General features: G+C 46.2%; 1 protein-coding gene across 9 annotated transcripts in view; it reads left to right on the top strand.

Annotated features, from left to right (window-relative positions):
* LOC137423563 (rho guanine nucleotide exchange factor TIAM1-like) overlaps nucleotides 1–19,301 on the top strand; it is a 209,775-nt gene that overhangs the window by 388 nt on the left and 190,086 nt on the right. Inside the window, exon 2 of one of the 9 annotated variants that reach the window (XM_078774031.1) lies at nucleotides 19,011–19,157. The exons of 5 other annotated variants lie outside the window; for them this stretch is intronic. The gene's annotated coding sequence lies outside the window, so the exon portion shown is untranslated. Of the gene's footprint in view, nucleotides 1–160; nucleotides 260–7,341; nucleotides 7,511–19,010; nucleotides 19,158–19,301 lie in introns of those variants that run through there. 3 more of the 9 variants (XM_078774032.1, XM_078774033.1, XM_078774036.1) reach the window with 3 other exon arrangements.

The raw sequence follows: 19,301 nt of genomic DNA, 5'->3' as shown, positions 1-19,301 counted from the left end.
AAAGTTTTGTAAGTTCGTGGATACTTCGTTTAGATCACGTGCCCATTGTAAGTTTGAATGGATTTCCTCGATGTGTTCGTTGAATGACGTTTTACATGATCAGTGACGTAACGATGAGTGAGAATCCGTGCTTATCGCTTCTTCCTCTTGACCTTTTGAGAGGTTACTTTCGATGTTCCTTTGAGACGCCGAAGAAAGTGCGTGTTCGTCTCGGCGTGTTGATCCCGGTGGGACAGATTGAAGGAAGCGACCATTATAGGTGGGTGTCGACTTTGCTTGCAATGGTTGTCACATGGCGCCGTAAAGCTTAGTTATCCATATGAATTGCACTTGCACCCGATTGGTTCGTTGGAACACGCGGCCACGGTTGCTTACTTTCCTTGCTGCAAACATGGATGGACATGATCGACCGGTTGATACAAGCCGTTGACCTGGACGTCGATGTTGGTTGATTGAATGCAATATGTTGGTTGCGTCGTTGGTTGGTCCCAAGATGTGGACATGGTCGGTGGTTTGGTTGGTCCCAAGATGTGGACATGGTCGGTGGTTTGGTTGGTCCCAAGATGTGGACATGGTCGGTGGTTTGGTTGGTCCTAAGACGTGGATATTGTTTGTTTGTGGGTTGGTTAGTTCCAAGACGTGGATATTGTTGGTTGGTTGGCTGGTCCCAAGATGTGGATTTTGTTGGTGGGTTGGTTGGTCCCAAGATGTGGATGTTGTTGGTGGGTTGGTTGGTTCCAAGACGTGGACTGCATGGTTGTTGGGTTGGTTGGTCCCAAGACGTGGATATTGTTTGTGGGTTGGTTGGTCCCAAGACGTGGATATTGTTTGTGGGTTGGTTGGTTCCAAGACGTGGACTGCATGGTTGTTGGGTTGGTTGGTCCCAAGACGTGGATATTGTTTGTGGGTTGGTTGGTTCCAAGACGTGGACTGCATGGTTGTTGGGTTGGTTGGTCCCAAGACGTGGATATTGTTTGTGGGTTGGTTGGTCCCAAGACGTGCATATTGTTTGTGGGTTGGTTGGTCCTAAGACGTGGATATTGTTTGTTTGTGGGTTGGTTGGTCCCAAGATGTGGATGTTGTTTGTGGGTTGGTTGATTCCAAGACGTGGACTGCATGGTTGTTGGGTTGGTTGGTCCCAAGACGTGGATATTGTTTGTGGGTTGGTTGGTTCCAAGACGTGGACTGCATGGTTGTTGGGTTGGTTGGTCCCAAGACGTGGATATTGTTTGTGGGTTGGTTGGTCCGAAGACGTGGATGTTGTTTGTTTGTGGGTTGGTTGGTCCCAAGATGTGGATTTTGTTGGTGGGTTGGTTGGTCCCAAGATGTGGATGTTGTTGGTGGGTTGGTTGGTCCCAAGATATGGATATTGTTTGTGGGTTGGTTGGTTCCAAGACGTGGACTGCATGGTTGTTGGGTTGGTTGGTCCCAAGACGTGGATATTGTTTGTTTATGGGTTGGTTGGTTCCAAGACGTGGACTGTATGGTTGTTTGTTGGTTGGTCCCAAGATGTGGATGTTGTTTGTGGGTTGGTTGATTCCAAGACGTGGACTGCATGGTTGTTGGGTTGGTTGTTCCCAAGACGTGGATATTGTTTGTGGGTTGGTTGGTCCCAAGACGTGGATATTGTTTGTGGGTTGGTTGGTCCTAAGACGTGGATATTGTTTGTTTGTGGGTTGGTTGGTCCCAAGATGTGGATTTTGTTGGTGGGTTGGTTGGTCCCAAGATGTGGATGTTGTTGGTGGGTTGGTTGGTCCCAAGATATGGATATTGTTTGTGGGTTGGTTGGTTCCAAGACGTAGACTGCATGGTTGTTGGGTTGGTTGATCCCAAGACGTGGATGTTGTTGGTGGGTTGGTTGGTCCCAAGATATGGATATTGTTTATGGGTTGGTTGGTTCCAAGACGTGGACTGTATGGTTGTTGGGTTTTTTTTTTTTTTTTTTTTTTTTTTTTTGCATACAAGATCGAGGCTCGTGAAAGAGCGAACATTAATCACACAGAAAGACAAACAGACACATACAACAAATAACATCGGGAGCAGTAGACAAGATGGGGAGAGAGGGGGAAGGACACAAACAAAACATTTGAGAGCAGGGACCGAGAGACATGGAGACATCGAGAGATCTGTGGGAGGGAGAGGGCTTTGGGGGGGAGGCATGTGAAGGGGGGGGGGGGGAGGGGGTGGGAGAGGTATAAACATATGTACACTGCCAGGACTTCCAGGAAGGAAGTTGGAATTTCAAACAAGGTGGATCAGGGGTGAATTAGTGGGGGTAGAAAAGATCAAGGTTTTGGATGGGGGAAGATAAGAGATGGTGGTGAACAGCTGTTTTAAAGACCTGGAGGGAGGAGTGGGATTGAAGGGAGTGTGGGAGTTTGTTCCAGAGGCGGGAGAAAAGAGGAATGAAAGAGTGAAGGTGAGCAGAGAGCCGAGATTTCGGCAGTTTAACCATCAGAGGGTTGCTGGCAGATCTTGTGCGACCTGTAGGAATATTTGGGGGACAGAGCACAGAGAGAGCTGGGGGAGCAAGGCCGGAGAGGAGTCGGTAGAAGACAGAAAGACCACCTACCTGCCTGCGGTGAGTGAGTGAAAGGCCCTCAGAGATAGCTTCATCGCGGGAGATTCCAATGATTTTGAAAGCTTTGGATTCAACAGCGTGAAGCCGAGCCAGGTGTGAGGCAGGAGCACCAGCCCAGAGGGGAGAGCAGTATTCCATTGAGCTGCGGATGAAAGCCTTGTATGTGGTGAGGAGCTCAGGTGTGCCGAGGAAGGACTTCGCACGACGGAGGATGCCCAGTCGGCGACTGGCTTTGGAGGCCAGCTTGGAAATGTGGTTTTCCCAAGAAAGATCATGGCAGATAGTGAGACCCAAAAGCTTGAGCGACAGAACTTCTTGGAGAGGATTGTTGAGAAAGTATATGGGAGGGTTGTCCAGTCGATCTTTTCGGAGAGACATAGTAAGAGAGTGAGATTTGTCAGGATTGAAAGACATGTTCCACTTGTTTGACCAGTCTGTGATTTTGTCCAGGTCTTCAGAGTGAGAGGAGGCTGCAGACTGCCGATCTGAGGGAAGAGGAATGGAGCGGCAGAGAGTGGAGTCATCAGCAAAGAGATAGAGAGGATTTTCCAGAGAGTCGGAGAGATCATTGATAAAGACCAGAAAAAGCACAGGGCCCAGAACACTGCCTTGGGGAACTCCAGCCTGAACAGGAAGGGGAGATGAGAGAAATCCATTCAGGGCCACACGTTGACTTCGACCAGAGAGGAAGTCCGCAAGCCATGCATGGAGATTTCCATGGATACCATAGGAGGAGAGTTTGGTGAGCAGAGCTGGGTGCCAGACCGTATCGAAGGCACGTGATATGTCAAGGGAGACAGCTCTGATTTCCTGTTTGGCATTGAGGACCTCCATCCATTGTTGAGACAGCAGAAGCAGCATGTCCAGGTTGGTCCCAAGACGTGGATATTGTTAGTGGGTTGGTTGGTCCCAAGACGTGGATATTGTTTGTGGGTTGGTTGGTCCCAAGATGTGGATATGGTTGGTGGGTTGGTTGGTCCCAAAACATGGATATTGTTTGTAGGTTGGTTGGTCCCAAGATGTGGATATGGTTGGTGGGTTGGTTGGTCCCAAAACATGGATATTGTTTGTAGGTTGGTTGGTCCTCAGACGTGGATATTGTTTGTGGGTTGGTTGGTCCCAAGACGTGGATATTGTTAGTGGGTTGGTTGGTCCCAAGACGTGGATATTGTTAGTGGGTTGGTTGGTCCCAAGATGTGGATATGGTTGGTGGGTTGGTTGGTCCCAAAACATGGATATTGTTTGTAGGTTGGTTGGTCCTCAGACGTGGATATTGTTTGTTTGTGGGTTGGTTGGTCCTAAGACGTGGATATTGTTTGTGGGTTGTTTGGTTCCAAGACGTGGACTGTATGGTTGGTGGGTTGGTGGGTCCCAAGACATGGATATTGTTAGTGGGTTGGTTGGTCCCAAGACGTGGATATTGTTTGTGGGTTGGTTGGTCCTAAGATGTGGATATTGTTTGTTTGTGGGTTGGTTGGTCCCAAGACGTGGATATTGTTTGTGGGTTGGTTGGTCCTAAGACGTGGATATTGTTTGTGGGTTGGTTGGTCCAAAGACGTGGATATTGTTTGTGGGTTGGTTGGTCCAAAGACGTGGATATTGTTTGTTTGTGGGTTGGTTGGTCCCAAGACGTGGATATTGTTTGTGGGTTGGTTGGTTCCAAGACGTGGACTGTATGGTTGTTGGGTTGGTTGGTCCTAAGACGTGGATATTGTTTGTGGGTTGGTTGGTCCTAAGATGTGGATATTGTTTGTGGGTTGGTTGGTCCAAAGACGTGGATATTGTTTGTTTGTTTGTGGGTTGGTTGGTCCCAAGACGTGGATATTGTTTGTGGGTTGGTTGGTCCTAAGACGTGGCTATTGTTTGTGGGTTGGTTGGTTCCAGGACGTGGACTGTATGGTTGGTGGGTTGGTTGGTGGGTTGGTTGGTCCCAAGATGTGTATATTGTTTGTGGGTTGGTTGGTCCTAAGACGTGGATATTGTTTGTGGGTTGGTTGGTTCCAAGACGTGGACTGTATGGTTGTTGGGTTGGTTGGTCCCAAGATATTGACATGTCCGGTGGGTTGATTGGTTCCAAGATGTGGACATTGTTGGATGTTAGGGTGCAAGATGTGGACTCGTTCGGCCTCAGGACGTGGGCACGGTCGGTGGTTCGGCCGCAGGACGTGGGCACGATCGGTGGTTTGGCCTCAGGATGTGGGCACGGTCGGTGGTTCGGCCGCAGGATGTGGGCACGGTCGGTGGTTCGGCCGCAGGATGTGGGCACGGTCGGTGGTTCGGCCTCAGGACGTGGGCACGGTCGGTGGTTCGGCCTCAGGACGTGGGTACGGTCGGTGGTTCAGCCTCGGGACGTGGGCACGGTCGGTGGTTCGGCCTCGGGACGTGGGCACGGTCGGTGGTTCGGCCTCGGGACGTGGGCACGGTCGGTGGTTCGGCCTCGGGACGTGGGCACGGTCGGTGGTTCGGCCTCAGGACGTGGGCACGGTCGGTGGTTCGGCCTCAGGACGTGAGCACGGTCGGTGGTGTGTGGTGAAAAGAAGTCGACTTTTTCTGTTCGTTGGGCTCTCGATGTAGACGTCATAAGGGTGGTTTGTTCACTGGACGAGTGCATGGTTGGTCGGTCTTTTGGTCACTAGATGTGGACATGATCGTTTTATTGTTTGAACACGATCTGTTAATTATGTTGCAATGTGTGGAATTGTCAGGCCAAACGTTTGTTATTTTTTTTGAATAGTTGGCAACCCCGTACCCCTCAACCCTGCCCTCCCTTCCGGAACGGCTCACAATGTGGCAAACCCATATTGAAATCCAAATTCTCCTTTGTGTTTGTCCTCTGTCTATGAACGTTCTTATTATTCTTGATAAATGACACCGATATCTGCTAACATCTTCATCCTCGATGAAGTGAAATGGGCACACTTTGATCTTGGTCTTGAAGATTGTGGATTCGTGGGCAGACATGCAAATGTACAGGTCGATTTAATTGTCATCGTCGATGACAAACAAACCTGTTTGGTGACACTTTTGTGACACTTAATGGGTGCGATCTGAAATGCAATGGCGGCAAGGCCAGGCCCATGACCGTGCCGCCCTTTGTTACCACGTGGTGTTCGAGGCTTTCACTCTATTGATTTTGTGTGTGCACATTACATGCGAAAAAAGAAGTTTCGGGTATAAATGAAATAGGATTTTGTTTTTGACATCCTTGTTTCGAGTCTGACGTTCGTTGGTGCTCCGGTTTGTGGGCCACACAAGTTGTGGGATTTGAAGCATTTGTTGAGAAGTTTTGATTGTTACCTCCACCACCAAAGGTGGATGGAGGTTATCTTTTCACCCCTGTCTGTTTGTCTGTCTTTGTTTGTGAACAAAATATCTCAAAAAGTTGTGGACGGATTCGGACGAAATTTGGCATTTCTTCCATTTCGTCCAAATTTGGCATTTGGCAGAGATGTTGCGTATGTGACAAGGACGAAATTATTAGATTTTGGTGAAGATCCGGATTCGTATCCGGCTACCAGAATATATTAAGTGATTCTTCACCATTTGGAGATGGGGCTAAAAACGATATTTAGCAGGATATCTCAAAAAGTTATGGATGGATTTGGACGAAACTTGTTCGACAGATTGTGTGTCTGACAAGAAAGAATAGATTCTATTTTGGTGAAGATCTGAATATGGATTCGGATATGACAATTGTTTAATTTTTTTCAAGTGATTCTTCACCATTGAGTGATATGGGCAACCAGGCGGCAGCATTCTCTCGACTGAGTGCAGTTCTGGTCGCACTTGTTGGTTCTGAAGTCATAATGTCAGCGTTGTAAGGTGAGTTGGGGTTCCTCCCTATGCATGTTTGAACTGATTTGAGGGCGTCAGTTGTTCTGGAGTCTTAAAGCGCTTTGTTCGGCTTTCCCAGAACTTGTCACTGCTGAATCGGAAAGCTCTTCGCTGTTCATCAAATTTTTATTTATTATTCAACTTGATGCACATTTATAAAAGTTAAAAAGGACGAATACCACAAAAATGACAAGTCCAGTAAAATAAGAGGAAAATTAATGAGGAAGATGGCCTACTTAAATGAGTAAGAATGAACTTTAGATGTTGGAAAACAAACAAAAACTAGAATGGCACTCAGTAGAGAGCATACCTCCACCTGGTTGGCCATAATCACTCTATGGTGAAGAATCACTTTCCAAATCCATCCATAACTTTTTCAGATATCCTGCAATGTATGGTTTTTGGCCCCATCTCCCAATGGTGAAGAATCGCTTAATATATTCTGGTAGCCGGATACGAATCCGGATCTTCACCAAAATCTAATAATTTCGTCCTTGTCACATATGCTACATCTCTGCCAAATTTCGTCCGAATCCATCCACAACTTTTTGAAATATTTTGTTCACAGACAAACGGACAGACAAACAGACAGGGGTGAAAACATAACCTCCATCCACCTTTGGTGGCGGAGGTAATGAATTGGATTGGTTCCACATGACAGGGATTACAACTGCCAAAAGTTCAGATGGAATATGGAAGTAATGTCATGGGAACAGTTCTGACACTAATCCAAGTGGCTCTGATTTGAACTCCGTTTCGCCAAACAGCTGACGTGTCGGGTAAAGCGAAGGCCAAAAGGTGTCGGCCAGCACCAGCTGCGCAGCACAACTATGGCGCACCGAGTGGTGTAGAAATCGACGCTGATAAGGCCATACATTACCGAACCACAAAGGCGGTGTATTTCCGGGGTGTCTGGTTGCAACCTCGTTTCAGGTCGCACACTCGGTGCTGTTCGAGACCTGTGAAGACCTGTGCAAGGGGAATGCGTTGGTTACTGATCCGTGTTACGAGGAAGTTGCAGTGAAAGTCGTTGCGTAAAAACCCTTCCCTCATTGTGACCACCATCAGGAAGAGTGGAGCGGACGGGAGTCCTGAGTGAGTGAAGCGCAGAGATCGAGAGCGAGAGTTTATCTTTTTTATTATTTCTATCATTTCTGGCCGTTTTATTTTTGTATAAATGTTTGAGAGGAAGCTAAGCTCTTGTGATGCACGCAATTGGAAATGCCCCATGCTGGGTTCCTGGGGCAGACCAGGTGTGTGCGTGTGTGCCCTGTGGTGGGGCAGTGTGTGGGCGTGAGTGGACTTGCCCCTCTTCTTCCATTGTGAAATATTCTTGACGCACAGCCCTCGACTGATGTCACACGGCTGGCCTGCCTTGGCCTGAGGCAGGATTAGGCAAGTGTGCCATGAACCATGGCCTTTATCCTCTGCACTGGTCTTTTTAAATCCAATTCCAATTCTTGTTTCATTTTCAATCAAGATTTTAGAAGGGTTATAATTTGCATGTTGGTTTTCCGATTATTTACGAGGTTAATTCTCATGTAGTTTGTGCCCGTTCACAGTGGAGTTGTAGTCCACTTTTGGGTCTTGGGACTACCTCGAGAAACAAACGACCTTTTCTCTTCACCCAGTATGAGTTGAGCGACACCAACGCAAGAATGGCTTTGTGTGTAAGCTTCCAACGTCTCATGTGGGATCCGGCCAAGCTCCGTGAGGTGCGCGTCGTTTCTGTCACCCGCCGGGTAATTTGAACAGAAATGGAACACACTGTTGAAAATGACCGAGGTGCCTTTTGTACCTTGTATTTGTGAATCCTTTATTCCGCTAAGGAAATGGACTTTGCGAAACTTGAAGCGAGGCGCCGTGCCCTGGGACCAGCTGTTTGCCCCGGTGCCAAAATGAATATTTGTCCAGAGTTCTTTGGCGTTTGGCGAACTTGATGCACAACACCTGCTGTTACTTTATCACACTTGCATTTTGCTTTGAAGTTGAAGGGTCATGGTGTTTTTTGTGGTTACGCCAGGTTCTGCTAGTAATTATGGCCTTTTTGCAAGGGGCGGGGGGGCTTGTTTTCTTCCAGAGCGGAGTCCAAGTCTGAGGTTTAAGATGCAAACGGGAAATGAAATGGTTCGAGAAAATTGCTCGATTATAAAGTCAAACGGAGCAAATGGATTGGCCGTTTGATGCAAGTTCTCCAGGTCGAACCAGTTTTTATGGTGAAATAGTTAATTTGAGTGTAAGATTTTGACAGTCGGCTTGTGACGTAGTTTGTTTGATGGATTTTCTGGATATGCTGGGACGGGAGAGATCGTGGGGATTTTTGGGTAGGAGGAGTTGGTAGTGTTAATAACTCCACATTAGTTCATACACCTTGTTAATTACCTGGGTGATCGACGAGCTTCGAGCTTCCTACTTGCACACACAACGCAGCAGTTGCTTCTGGTTCACCGGCGCATAAGCGTCTCTTGAGTGAATATGAATGAATGATCGTTTTAAGGCCATTTTCCCCGCTAGAGCGGGGGTTAGCCTTGCGGACCCCATGACAATCGTGGTTCCCTGTTTGAGGCAATGTTTTTATGGCCGGATGCCCTTCCTGACGCCAACCCTTGGTCACGCTCTTACGATGTGCAGGGATACGGTGTACTTATTTTAAATCGGGGTACACACCGTGATCATTCATCCCAGCAAGCTGGTACTCAATTTGCCGACCTCGGAAGGATGACAGGCTGAATCAACCCCCCGGCGTTAATTCAGCGATCGACCGGGATTCGAACCCAGGATCCTAGGATCCCAAAGCGGCACCCTAACCGCTAAGCCAACACCACGCTCAATCTCTTGAGTAATGTTTTCAAATTATGAAAATTATATAACTGATTAAATATAACAAATTTTTAATTTGTTTTAATTAACTGGTGTGGCATAATGAGTTTGCCTTGGTTCCACAATAAAGAGGGCTGTGCTAGCCTTTGAAAATGGAGTTTTTTCATTGATAATGGTGCTGAGAACCATTGGCCGAACTGGAGGAGTTGGGTCGGTATTTTTAATGTATCGATTTGATTCTTACCTAATCGTGCGCCTGACTTCCGCAATGTGTTGCTGGACCAGGGTGGTCCATAAGGCTTGAGCCCCTGCTGGCATAGTAGTGCCCCAATTCAAACCGAGGCTACACAAGAGTTATGGACCCGATAGATAAGCCAACACAATAGCTTCATTCCTTATCTTCTTGGCCTACAGCACGTAATGTCTTCTCCAGCTCCAGAAAAGCCTTGCGGCAAGGCAAAATGACCTAATGATGACAGAACCGCGAAATTGCCTCGTGTTTGGCATCGTGGTTTGTGCTGGGGAAATTATGTAACTAGCTTCGGAACATTTGACCCCTAAGGGTCCGTTTTGGTTATGGCGCGCTTAAGAAAAAGGGTACTTTGGGGTTGCTGAAAGTCCAATACACCGGGAACGGCTGCCACTCTCTCTCCTCTGTACGTTCTTCATTTTCTCCTGGACTTGAGTCTGGCTCAAATTGTGAATGGGGCTTCCCTCGAGGTGGAGGGGCAATTAATGTGTGACCATGTCACCACTTTATGGTGTATTGGTCAACCCAGTACCAACATGTCGTAAATTTGACACTCCAAGCATGTCATTGAAGAAAAAGAAAGAAGAAGCACCTTTAGAGGCCATTTTTCCCTGCAGAGCAGGGGTTGGCCAAGCATGCCATTGAAGAATGAATGAATGATCGTTTTAAGGCCATTTTCCCCGCTAAAGCAGGGGTTAGCCTTGCGGGCCCCATCACAATCATGGTTCCCTGTTTGAGGCAATTTTTTATGGCCGGATGCCTTTCCTGACGCCAACCCTTGTCCCTTGGTCATGCTCTTACGATGCGCAGGGATACCGTGTACCTATTCTAGGCCGGGGTACACACCGGGATCATTCATCCCAGCAAGCTGGTACTCAATTTGCCGACCTCGGAAGGATGACAGGCTGAGTAACCCCCCCTGGCGTTAATTCAGCGATCGACCGGGATTCGAACCCAGGATCCTGGGATCCCAAGCCGGCACCCGAACCGCTAAGCCAACACCAGGCTATTTGAAGCCAACACCAGGCTATTTGAAGCCAACACCAGGCACCAGGCTCATTGAAGGATGGAGCGAATCGAGCATCCTTTGTAGGTAAGGAATTGTATTGATGATGATCGTGTGCATTTGCAACGAAGAAGCTGGCAAATTGTAAAACGAGTTTGTTTTGCCCAGAAGCGTTATTGTAGATGACAAATTTGGTCTTTAAGTGGAATTTTTTTTTCTCATCTATCAAGTTTCGGTCATTGTAACGTATGCTTTAGGATTGCATTCAAAGTTGATTACTTGTTCGTACCGTATGCAAATTGAGTGGGGGAGTCGAATATAATTTTGCCAAACGTGCGACGAAATGGCTGATGTTGTGCCATCTGTAGTTTTAAAGGTAAGGATCCTGATTTTGGCCGGAATGCCACCGACAATTCGCCGACTCTTCATCAATTAAAACAACGAGATATTTTATGTCCACCAGCTAATGCTCGCAGACAGGACACTTGGATCGACATCTATCGGAGGGACGGAGCACTTTGTGTTGCAATGCTTTGCTTGCGAAGCACAACTCCGACGGTTTGTGGTCAGGTTAGGAATGAAGCAGAGGCTAGACAGCTCAAAGGTAAATGTGCTACCTCTGACAACATCCGGTCGGGTGAGTTTGCCATTCAAACGTGTGCAAGATGAAGCAGCAATGTAGGGTTGGATCATGTGACCGGTACCCAGAGTTCTATTCAAATTAGAAAGTTCATCGAACACATTACCTCGCGCTGTCTTGAGAAACAAGGACATGGGTGGGATCTACGATTGGCAAATATGATTGGTTGTGATGACGTAAAATGCCATAATATTTGGTTCAAGTACTGATAAATGAAGGGTTTTGAAAGTGGCAAGAAGGCGATTTCTGTTCTGCAGTGTTTAACTATATAATTCAATTTTAAAATAGAACTGCACTCAGCAGAATGCATACCTCTGCCAGGCTGAACAGTTTGTTTTGTAACCCACTGATAGGCCGGATCTGGATTCAGACCTTAACCGAAATCGAATCGGCTTGTTCTTGTCACCTACTCAACTCATCCACCAAGTTTCATCCAAATCCGTCCATAACTTTGAGATATGTTGCTATATACTGTATATAGTTTTGCTCCTCTCTCTCAATGGTGAAGAGATTATTAAAAACATTTTAGTAACCTGATCCAGATCTTCACCAAAATCTAACTAACTCGTCCTTGTCACGCACCCAACCTGTCCGCCAAACTTCATTGGAATCCATCCACAATTTTTTTGAGATATCCTGCACACAAACAAAGAAACAGACAGGTGTGAAAACATAATCTCCATCCATGGCAGAGGTAATAAAATAAAGATTTTAAAGGATGTGGAAAAAATAAATTCCTGAAGTTTACCGCCATTGATGCAGCGTCTTTTACACCACCTTATTACAAACGTAGCATTAGTTGTTTGTGCTTGTTCTTTGTGTCCTTTATGACGTCCTTAAAAACAGTACGATTCCTGGTTGAAATGATATTCAATTTTGTTTGACTACCAGACAGAGTAACAATATTATCTCGTTCCTCTGTGCTTATGCACAATGAGGATGAATTGAGAGCCAAAGTTTTGTTAAACTACAGGTTTGTTTTCAGATGCATATTCAGATAGAAATGAACCAATTGCTTAACGCTGCTTCTCATTTTGTGTGTGTGGGGTAAATGTAATGCTTGGCATCAACAAGGAGCGACAGCTCGACGAATGTTCACTCCAAAGGACTGGGGTGAGCGCTACCTCATAAAATCTGGTTTGATTCAACACAAATAAACGTCAAACTATTTAATTGTGAACACGTGAACCCAAAAACTCACTGACTTTTCATTATACCCTCCGGCGCAATCTAAACTTTAATTGTCCCCTGCCCCTCCGACGATGAGCTCTGTCCGACCACCCGACCGACTGATCATCTGTCCATATACTTTTGTGTACGCGATATTTCAAAAACAGTTCAACATTTAGCTTTCATATTACACAGATCTGTTGCTCATCCCACCCCATGGGTGAGGGACCTACATCATCAGCTTCTTGTTGTATTCATTATACCAATGCAAACTCACGCCTAAACTGTCTAACCTGGGTTTGAATCTCGACCCAGTTATACACTGTCATCCTGATGTTTCACAGAATGGGTGTGAATGAAATTTATGTGTGCGCAGTCCCTCGGACGGACATTTAACAGGTGTCCTATCTCGTGACATTAGTTGGTGGACGTAAAAGTTCCCATCGTCCTTTGCGAAGAGTAGGCGAGCTGTGGCCATCACCATGAACAAATTACAAATTCCTTTCCTGACTACTGTGGAAAAGGAACGACAAACCACCCAATATAACACTTACCAGGAGACTGCTTTGGCAGTCCTGAACCTGCTTTTTGGCAGAACACCCGAATACGAATTAGAATACCAATGTGACCTTTTATTTTTACTTCTCTAAAAAAATTTTGTTTACTTCTCTTTTCGTGTAATACAATAGGCCCTCGTTAAAAACGTGTTTTAAAGGAACTTTGTTGTATACAGTAATTGCAAATAATATTAATTTTCCATTTATTACCTCCACCACCGAAGGTGGGCGGAACAGGATATCTGTGCGTGAACAGGATATCTCAAGAGGTTATGGACGGATTTTGACGAAACATGGTCAGCAGGTTAGGTGTGTGACAAGGAAGAAATAATTTAATTTTGTTGAGGATCTGGATCCGAATCAGAGAATTGTAATCGATTCTTCACCATTGAGGTGCAGGGCTAAAACCGATAAAAAGCACGATTTCTCAAAAAGGTTATGGATGGATTCGGACGAAACTTGGTGGACAGTTTGGGTGTGTTACAAGGACCAATTGATTCGATATTGGTGAAGAATGCTGATCCGAATAGAATAATTTTGTTTTGAGTGATAGGGGCCAAAAATGATATTTAGGACCGTATCTCAAAAAGTTTGGACGGATTATGACAAAACTTGATGTTTGTTAGACGACAAGAACAAGCGATTACATGTTGGACCCAGATAGGCCTATCGGTTAGATACAACAACAGGCATTTTAAGACTATTTTCCCTGGAAGAGCGGGGGTTAGCCTTGCGGTCCCCATGACAATCTTCTCCATTTTGCCCTATTTTCTGCATCTCCCCTTGTTACCCCCCTTTCCCGCATTTCTTCTTCCACCACCGTTAGCCAAGTCTTTCTCGGTCTTCCCCATCCTCTACTTCCTTCTACATTCATTTCCATCACTCTTCTCAACCAGTCACTTTCATCCTTCCTCAACACATGACCAAATCATCTCAACCTGTTCCTCTTCACAGCATCCATCACAGGCTCAATTCCCATCATCTTTCGCAATTCATCATTTGTCTTCCCCTCTCTCAATGATACTCCACACATCCACCGAACCATTTGCATTTCCACCATTTCCAGCCTTCGTTGCTGCTCTACGTTCATTACCCATGTCTCGCTCCCATAAATCATAGCACTTCTCACACATGTAGCATACACCTTTCCCTTCAGCTTCAACGACACTCCCCTCCTCTTCAGCACGCCACTCAGTTCCCGAAACTTCTTCCATGCACATCTCACTCTAGCAACCGTTGCCGAGTCTGATCCACCTTCTCCATTCAGCATGGCTCCTAGGTAACAAAATGTTTTCACACCTTCCCGCTTCACACCGTCTCCATGATCAAACTCAGCATTTCCTCCATCTGCAGCTCCCTCTGTGCACACCTTACACTTGAATGTAGCTGCCACACTGGTTAATGACCCTCTCAAACCACTACATTTTTGATGAACCCACTCAGCGCACATTGTACATTGAATGGAATTCACTCCGACACCCTTCCTGCACACAGCACACGGACACTTCCCAGTTCTTTCCACCTCACCACATCCTTTACCACTTGCCATCACCTTCGTTTTTCTGATATTCACCTTCAGACCTTTTGTCTCCATACATTCCTTCCACTTGTTCATCTTTTCCTTCAGTCCATCCATACTTTCTGCAATCAACACCAGATCATCTGCATACAACAACTCCCACGGTAAACCCTCCTTTACGTTCTGAGCCAGCACCTCCATCACAGCTACAAATAGTAGTGGACTTAGTACCGACCCCTGATGCACTCCCACCTTCACCTCAAACTCACCACTGTTCCCGTCCTTCGTCCTTACAGCTGTGCGCGCTCTTTTGTACATTGCCATCACTACTCTGATCAACCATTCCTCCACTCGTAACTTCCTCAATGCCCATGTCACTACATCACATGGAACCCTATCGAATGCTTTCTCCAGATCAACAAACCCAAGAAACAGCTTCTTCCTCTTCTCCATGTACTTCTCCTGCAACTGCCTCACAATAAAAAGTGCATCTGTCGTTCCTCTTCCTGGCATAAATCCAAACTGCATTTCGTCAATCTTCACTTTCTTCCTTATCCTCCTCTCCAACACCCTTTCCAATACCTTCATTCCATGCTCCAATAACTTTATCGCTCGATACGAGCCACGGTCCAGATGGTCACCTTTCCCCTTGTATAGAGGGACGAGGGTACTCAATTTGCAATCCACTGGAATGCGGCCTTCTTTCACCACCAGATTGCAGATCTTTGTCATTCTCTTCACACCCCAATTTCCCGCTGCCTTCAACATATCTCCCACAACTCCTGTCAGCCCTCCCGCTTTTCTACTCTTCATTGCTTTTATCGCTTCCTCAACTTCCTTCTAAGTTATCTTCTCTGCCGGTCCTAAAATTGGGTTACTCTCTATGTTGCCATCCCATTCATTCTCTGCATTCAACAGTATTTCCATATATCTCTTCCATCTTCCTTTAATTCCATCTGGGTCCACAACGATTTGTCCCACTTCATCCTTCCAGCAACTCACCCCCATCACATCACACCTCTCTTTCACTATTTGCTTTGCAATCCTGAATATCTCTGACCCTCTTCCAAATCCAAGCGTTCTCTGAACATTTTCATACATGCCTCCTGTGCCTTTGCTACCTCTTTCTTTGCAGCCTTCTTGGCTGCCTTATAACTTTCATGCTCTGCCTTTTCTGCCCCCATACCCTTCACCTTCTGCCACTCCTTGAACTTCTTCCTCTTCTCGTCAATCTTCTTTCCAACTTCATCATCCCACCGCCATGTTTCTGAGTGCCTCGGTGGTCCTTTTGTCCATCCACATACCTCACCAACGGCTCCCAACAGACTATCTTTTATTGACATCGAACCACTTTCAAGCTCAACCACATCATCCTCCACCATATTCAGCCTCTCTTTTAATGCCTCCTTCACTGTCGCCTCTTTGAAAGATACATTACATAGGTTAGATACAAAACGTAAACTGTTCAGCCTGGCGGAGCTATGTTCCCTACCGAGTGCCCATTCTAGTTTGCCTTGTGATTGCAATTGAAAATTGTTTCCATCATTTTCATCTCAAAGTGTACTACTCTACAACTTATTTAACGGCCCGAGTTATTCCCACCTTATGAGGTCAGACAGGTATCCTATTTAGCCCAAGTGTTTGGCCAACTGCTTGGCCAGGTCAGATGTATGATTTAAGGTGTCAGAAATTTATAACTTGTTCAGGTTGCAATAGCCTGCCTATTCTTTGCGAAGGACACCGTCGGATCTTTAATGTCCACCAACTAATCCTGGCAGACAGGACGTGGAGTTTAACGCCAATCTGACGGACGGCACACCTTCATACCTCGGCCTACCTGCGAAAACCAGGACGATTTATTGCTGGATTGGGATTCAACCCCAGGCTAGACAGCTCGGAGTCATGTGCTCACACCTCTTGGCCATCCTGGCAGCCATAAATTTGTCTCAGACTATAAATTTTAAAACACTACGTAATAGAGTGGAAAGGAACAAGAACAGACAACGAGGTTTTGGATAAACAATCCGTGCAATGGGAAGCAATCTGTAGTATTCTTTAAGCCTTCTCTGTATTCCAAAACAACAATTGCTTCACACAAGCATGTGGATTGTGAGTAGATATGTTCATTGAAGATTCGACCACACCCAAGCATGCACCTTTTTATGCTAAACTACGATCAACTATATGTGGACAAATGAGTCGTGGAATATTATTTGGGGACTGACTTGGGATGGATATGGAGTATAATCCGTGTAGATGGAAGCAAAATGGAAAAGAGGAAAGAATAGAGCAATGCAACAAGAAAACGTGTCTGAACACAAAGGAATGGCAACACTCTGAGCCAGACTTCGAAGGGAGAGAAAGGAGAAATAGGTGGGTGTCGCCAGGTTGGTTGAGTTTTGTCCATGCATTCGGAGGCACTGCACATTGTGGGAGAATAGGCTCGGCAGATTCTTCATCATCGATGTACTCCAAACAGAAGAGTGTCGGTGCTACCCAAAGCAGTTCCTGGGTAAAGGTGATGCTTGGTGGATTGCCTTTGCTTTCCCAGAAGTCACTCTTTGTCTTAGTCTGTGGGGTCTTTAACGCGGTCCGCCAACTACCAGCGGTTGGAGACAAGACACCCAGTTTAACGTCTATCTAAGGGACGGCACACATACTGATGCCTCACTCTGCCCGCGAAATACCACGGTGAGGGTAGCTGGGTAGCACCAAACACCAGGTGAGGGTTCCAGGCTAATCTCAAATCCAGGCTAAACAGTTCAAAGACGAATTTGCACACAAACTAAGCTCTCCCACCAACCTCGAGGCAAATTATGGGCAAGGAAATAGGTGGGACAGGGAACAGGTGACAGGTGGAGACGAGATCAGCAAGGAAAAAAAAAAAAGGGTTGGCATGGCAGAAGCAAAGAAGAGATGGTGATTGGTCAGATCCATTCACCTTGAAAGAATCGAGGGAATGACAAGTTTTGAAAGGACTCAGGGTGGTAATTCCACAGATGGGCATGTACTATCGGGATGAAGGAACACAGGTGAGCAGTGAGATATATTTTGAAAAGGAGAAGTGAATACTGTAGTTTGTGGGAACAATAGCAGGTGTTCCAACCTGTTTGCTCTTGTTGTGCCATTTTGAAGGCCTGGTCACAATACCTGGCTGGGTTCGTGTTTATTTTCTCAATATTTCATTTTTATTTGTTTTTCCACTTTCAAATCTGCCATCGTAAGTGACCTTTCACCCCCAAGGATAAATGTTATTTTTGTCTGTTTGGGGCATCGATGATAGTTATGAGATAAATCGGACTCCTTGGTGGCTGGTGGTAAACGCCCCTCCGAAAATTGACTGATGACGTCACCAGTGATATGAATGGCAAGTCGAGTTTTTTTAAACATTAATCTGGGATGGTCTTGGAGTTTTGCAAGTTAAAAGGGATTTGTGGAGCAGTCTTCTGGTATTCAGGATTTCATGACAAAATATACTTTAGCTTCTCTCCTTACTCACAAAAAGGCATAATGACATCAGTCATGTTTGGTGCTATAATTTGGGAGGGTGGGGGAGAGGTGGGAAGGGGATTATCTACAACTGTTGGATGTATTCATTAAGGCATTCATTGTATTTACTATTCAAAAAGACCCCTCTTCAGGTTACTCTTTAAAATTTGAGTTTGAGTTACTTGTAATGGCCGACAAAGATTTCAAGAAGATTGAAAGGAAAGGTTCTGATGTCATGTGTAACGCCGGCCTACCTTTACGGTTTGGAGATGGTGGCGATGACAGAAAGATAGCAACAGAGGCTGCAGGTTTGACAGAAGAACTGGGTCAGGAGGATTGCAGGAGTGAAGAGGGTGGATAGAAGGAGGATGGATGAACTTGATGGGGAGTTTGGTGAAATGCCAGCTGAGATGGGCTGGACATTTGGTGTGGATGTGGGAAGAGCGAATGGCAAAGAGAGTGGATAGGTTGAGGGAGCAAGGTAGGAGGAAAAGAGGAAGACCATAGTTCAGATGGGAGGATTGTGTGAAGAGGGATATCAGTAAGGTGGGGGTGGTTGGAGGGTGGAGAGAGTTGGTTGAGGACAGAGGTGAGTAGAGGAGGATTGTGGGCAGGGCACAAGCTTGATGCCACCAGACCTCACCCTTTATAAAGGGAAGAGGAGAAGAAGTTGCTCATTAATACTCCTACTACTACTATAACAGGAACAATTAGTCCCACAATTAGGCTGGCCAGGCCAATCGTTCACCTGTTTAATGTGTCAGGAATTTGAAATTTGTTCAGTCTGCCAGCGATAACTCACCAACTCTTTGCGAAAGACACCGTAAGATACTTAACGTCCAATAACAGCCAGTGCTGGCAGATGGGTCAACTGGCAACTGGCAGATGGGTCAACTGGCCTTCCTACCCTGGAACGGTGCACACGTTGATGTTGACTCTTGCATGGGAGACGCCGCAAACTGCGCTGGATTTGTACACTTAACCTCCATTCACAAAATGGCTTTGGACATCCTCGGCCTGTCTGCCAAGGATGACCAAATATCAACAAAGGACCTGTTGCCTTTATAATTTGAAAAAGATAAAATACTTATCTTGCAGAGGTTTTTTTGGGGGTACCTTTAAAATAACGACTTGTGGGTACGAGTGTGAACAGACGTACAAGGTGGTCAATTGATGGTGTTCTGCGACAGCCATGGAAACCAGTGACACAGGCCCGTCTGTTGAGGCCCCGACACCAGACTGCGAGGCCTGCGTGCCCAGGGGCTTCTGTTTGGCAGCCGGCAACCAAAAGGTAATTTTCTCGAAACCTGAGCTGCGACACGCTCCACCGTGCGCTCGCATGAAAACTCGCCTTGTCTCCATCATCGACCGCTGCCGAGGCCAGTTACAATTTGCACTTTCTTCAACTGATGCTCATTTGCCGCAGCTAACCAGT

The sequence above is a fragment of the Myxine glutinosa genome, chromosome 3 (genome assembly GCF_964187855.1).
Source record: "Myxine glutinosa chromosome 3, kmMyxGlut1.1, whole genome shotgun sequence".
Taxonomy (NCBI): Eukaryota; Metazoa; Chordata; class Myxini; order Myxiniformes; family Myxinidae; genus Myxine; species Myxine glutinosa.
Note: the sequence above shows the minus strand (reverse complement) of the source record. Positions and strands in the feature narration are given on the sequence as shown.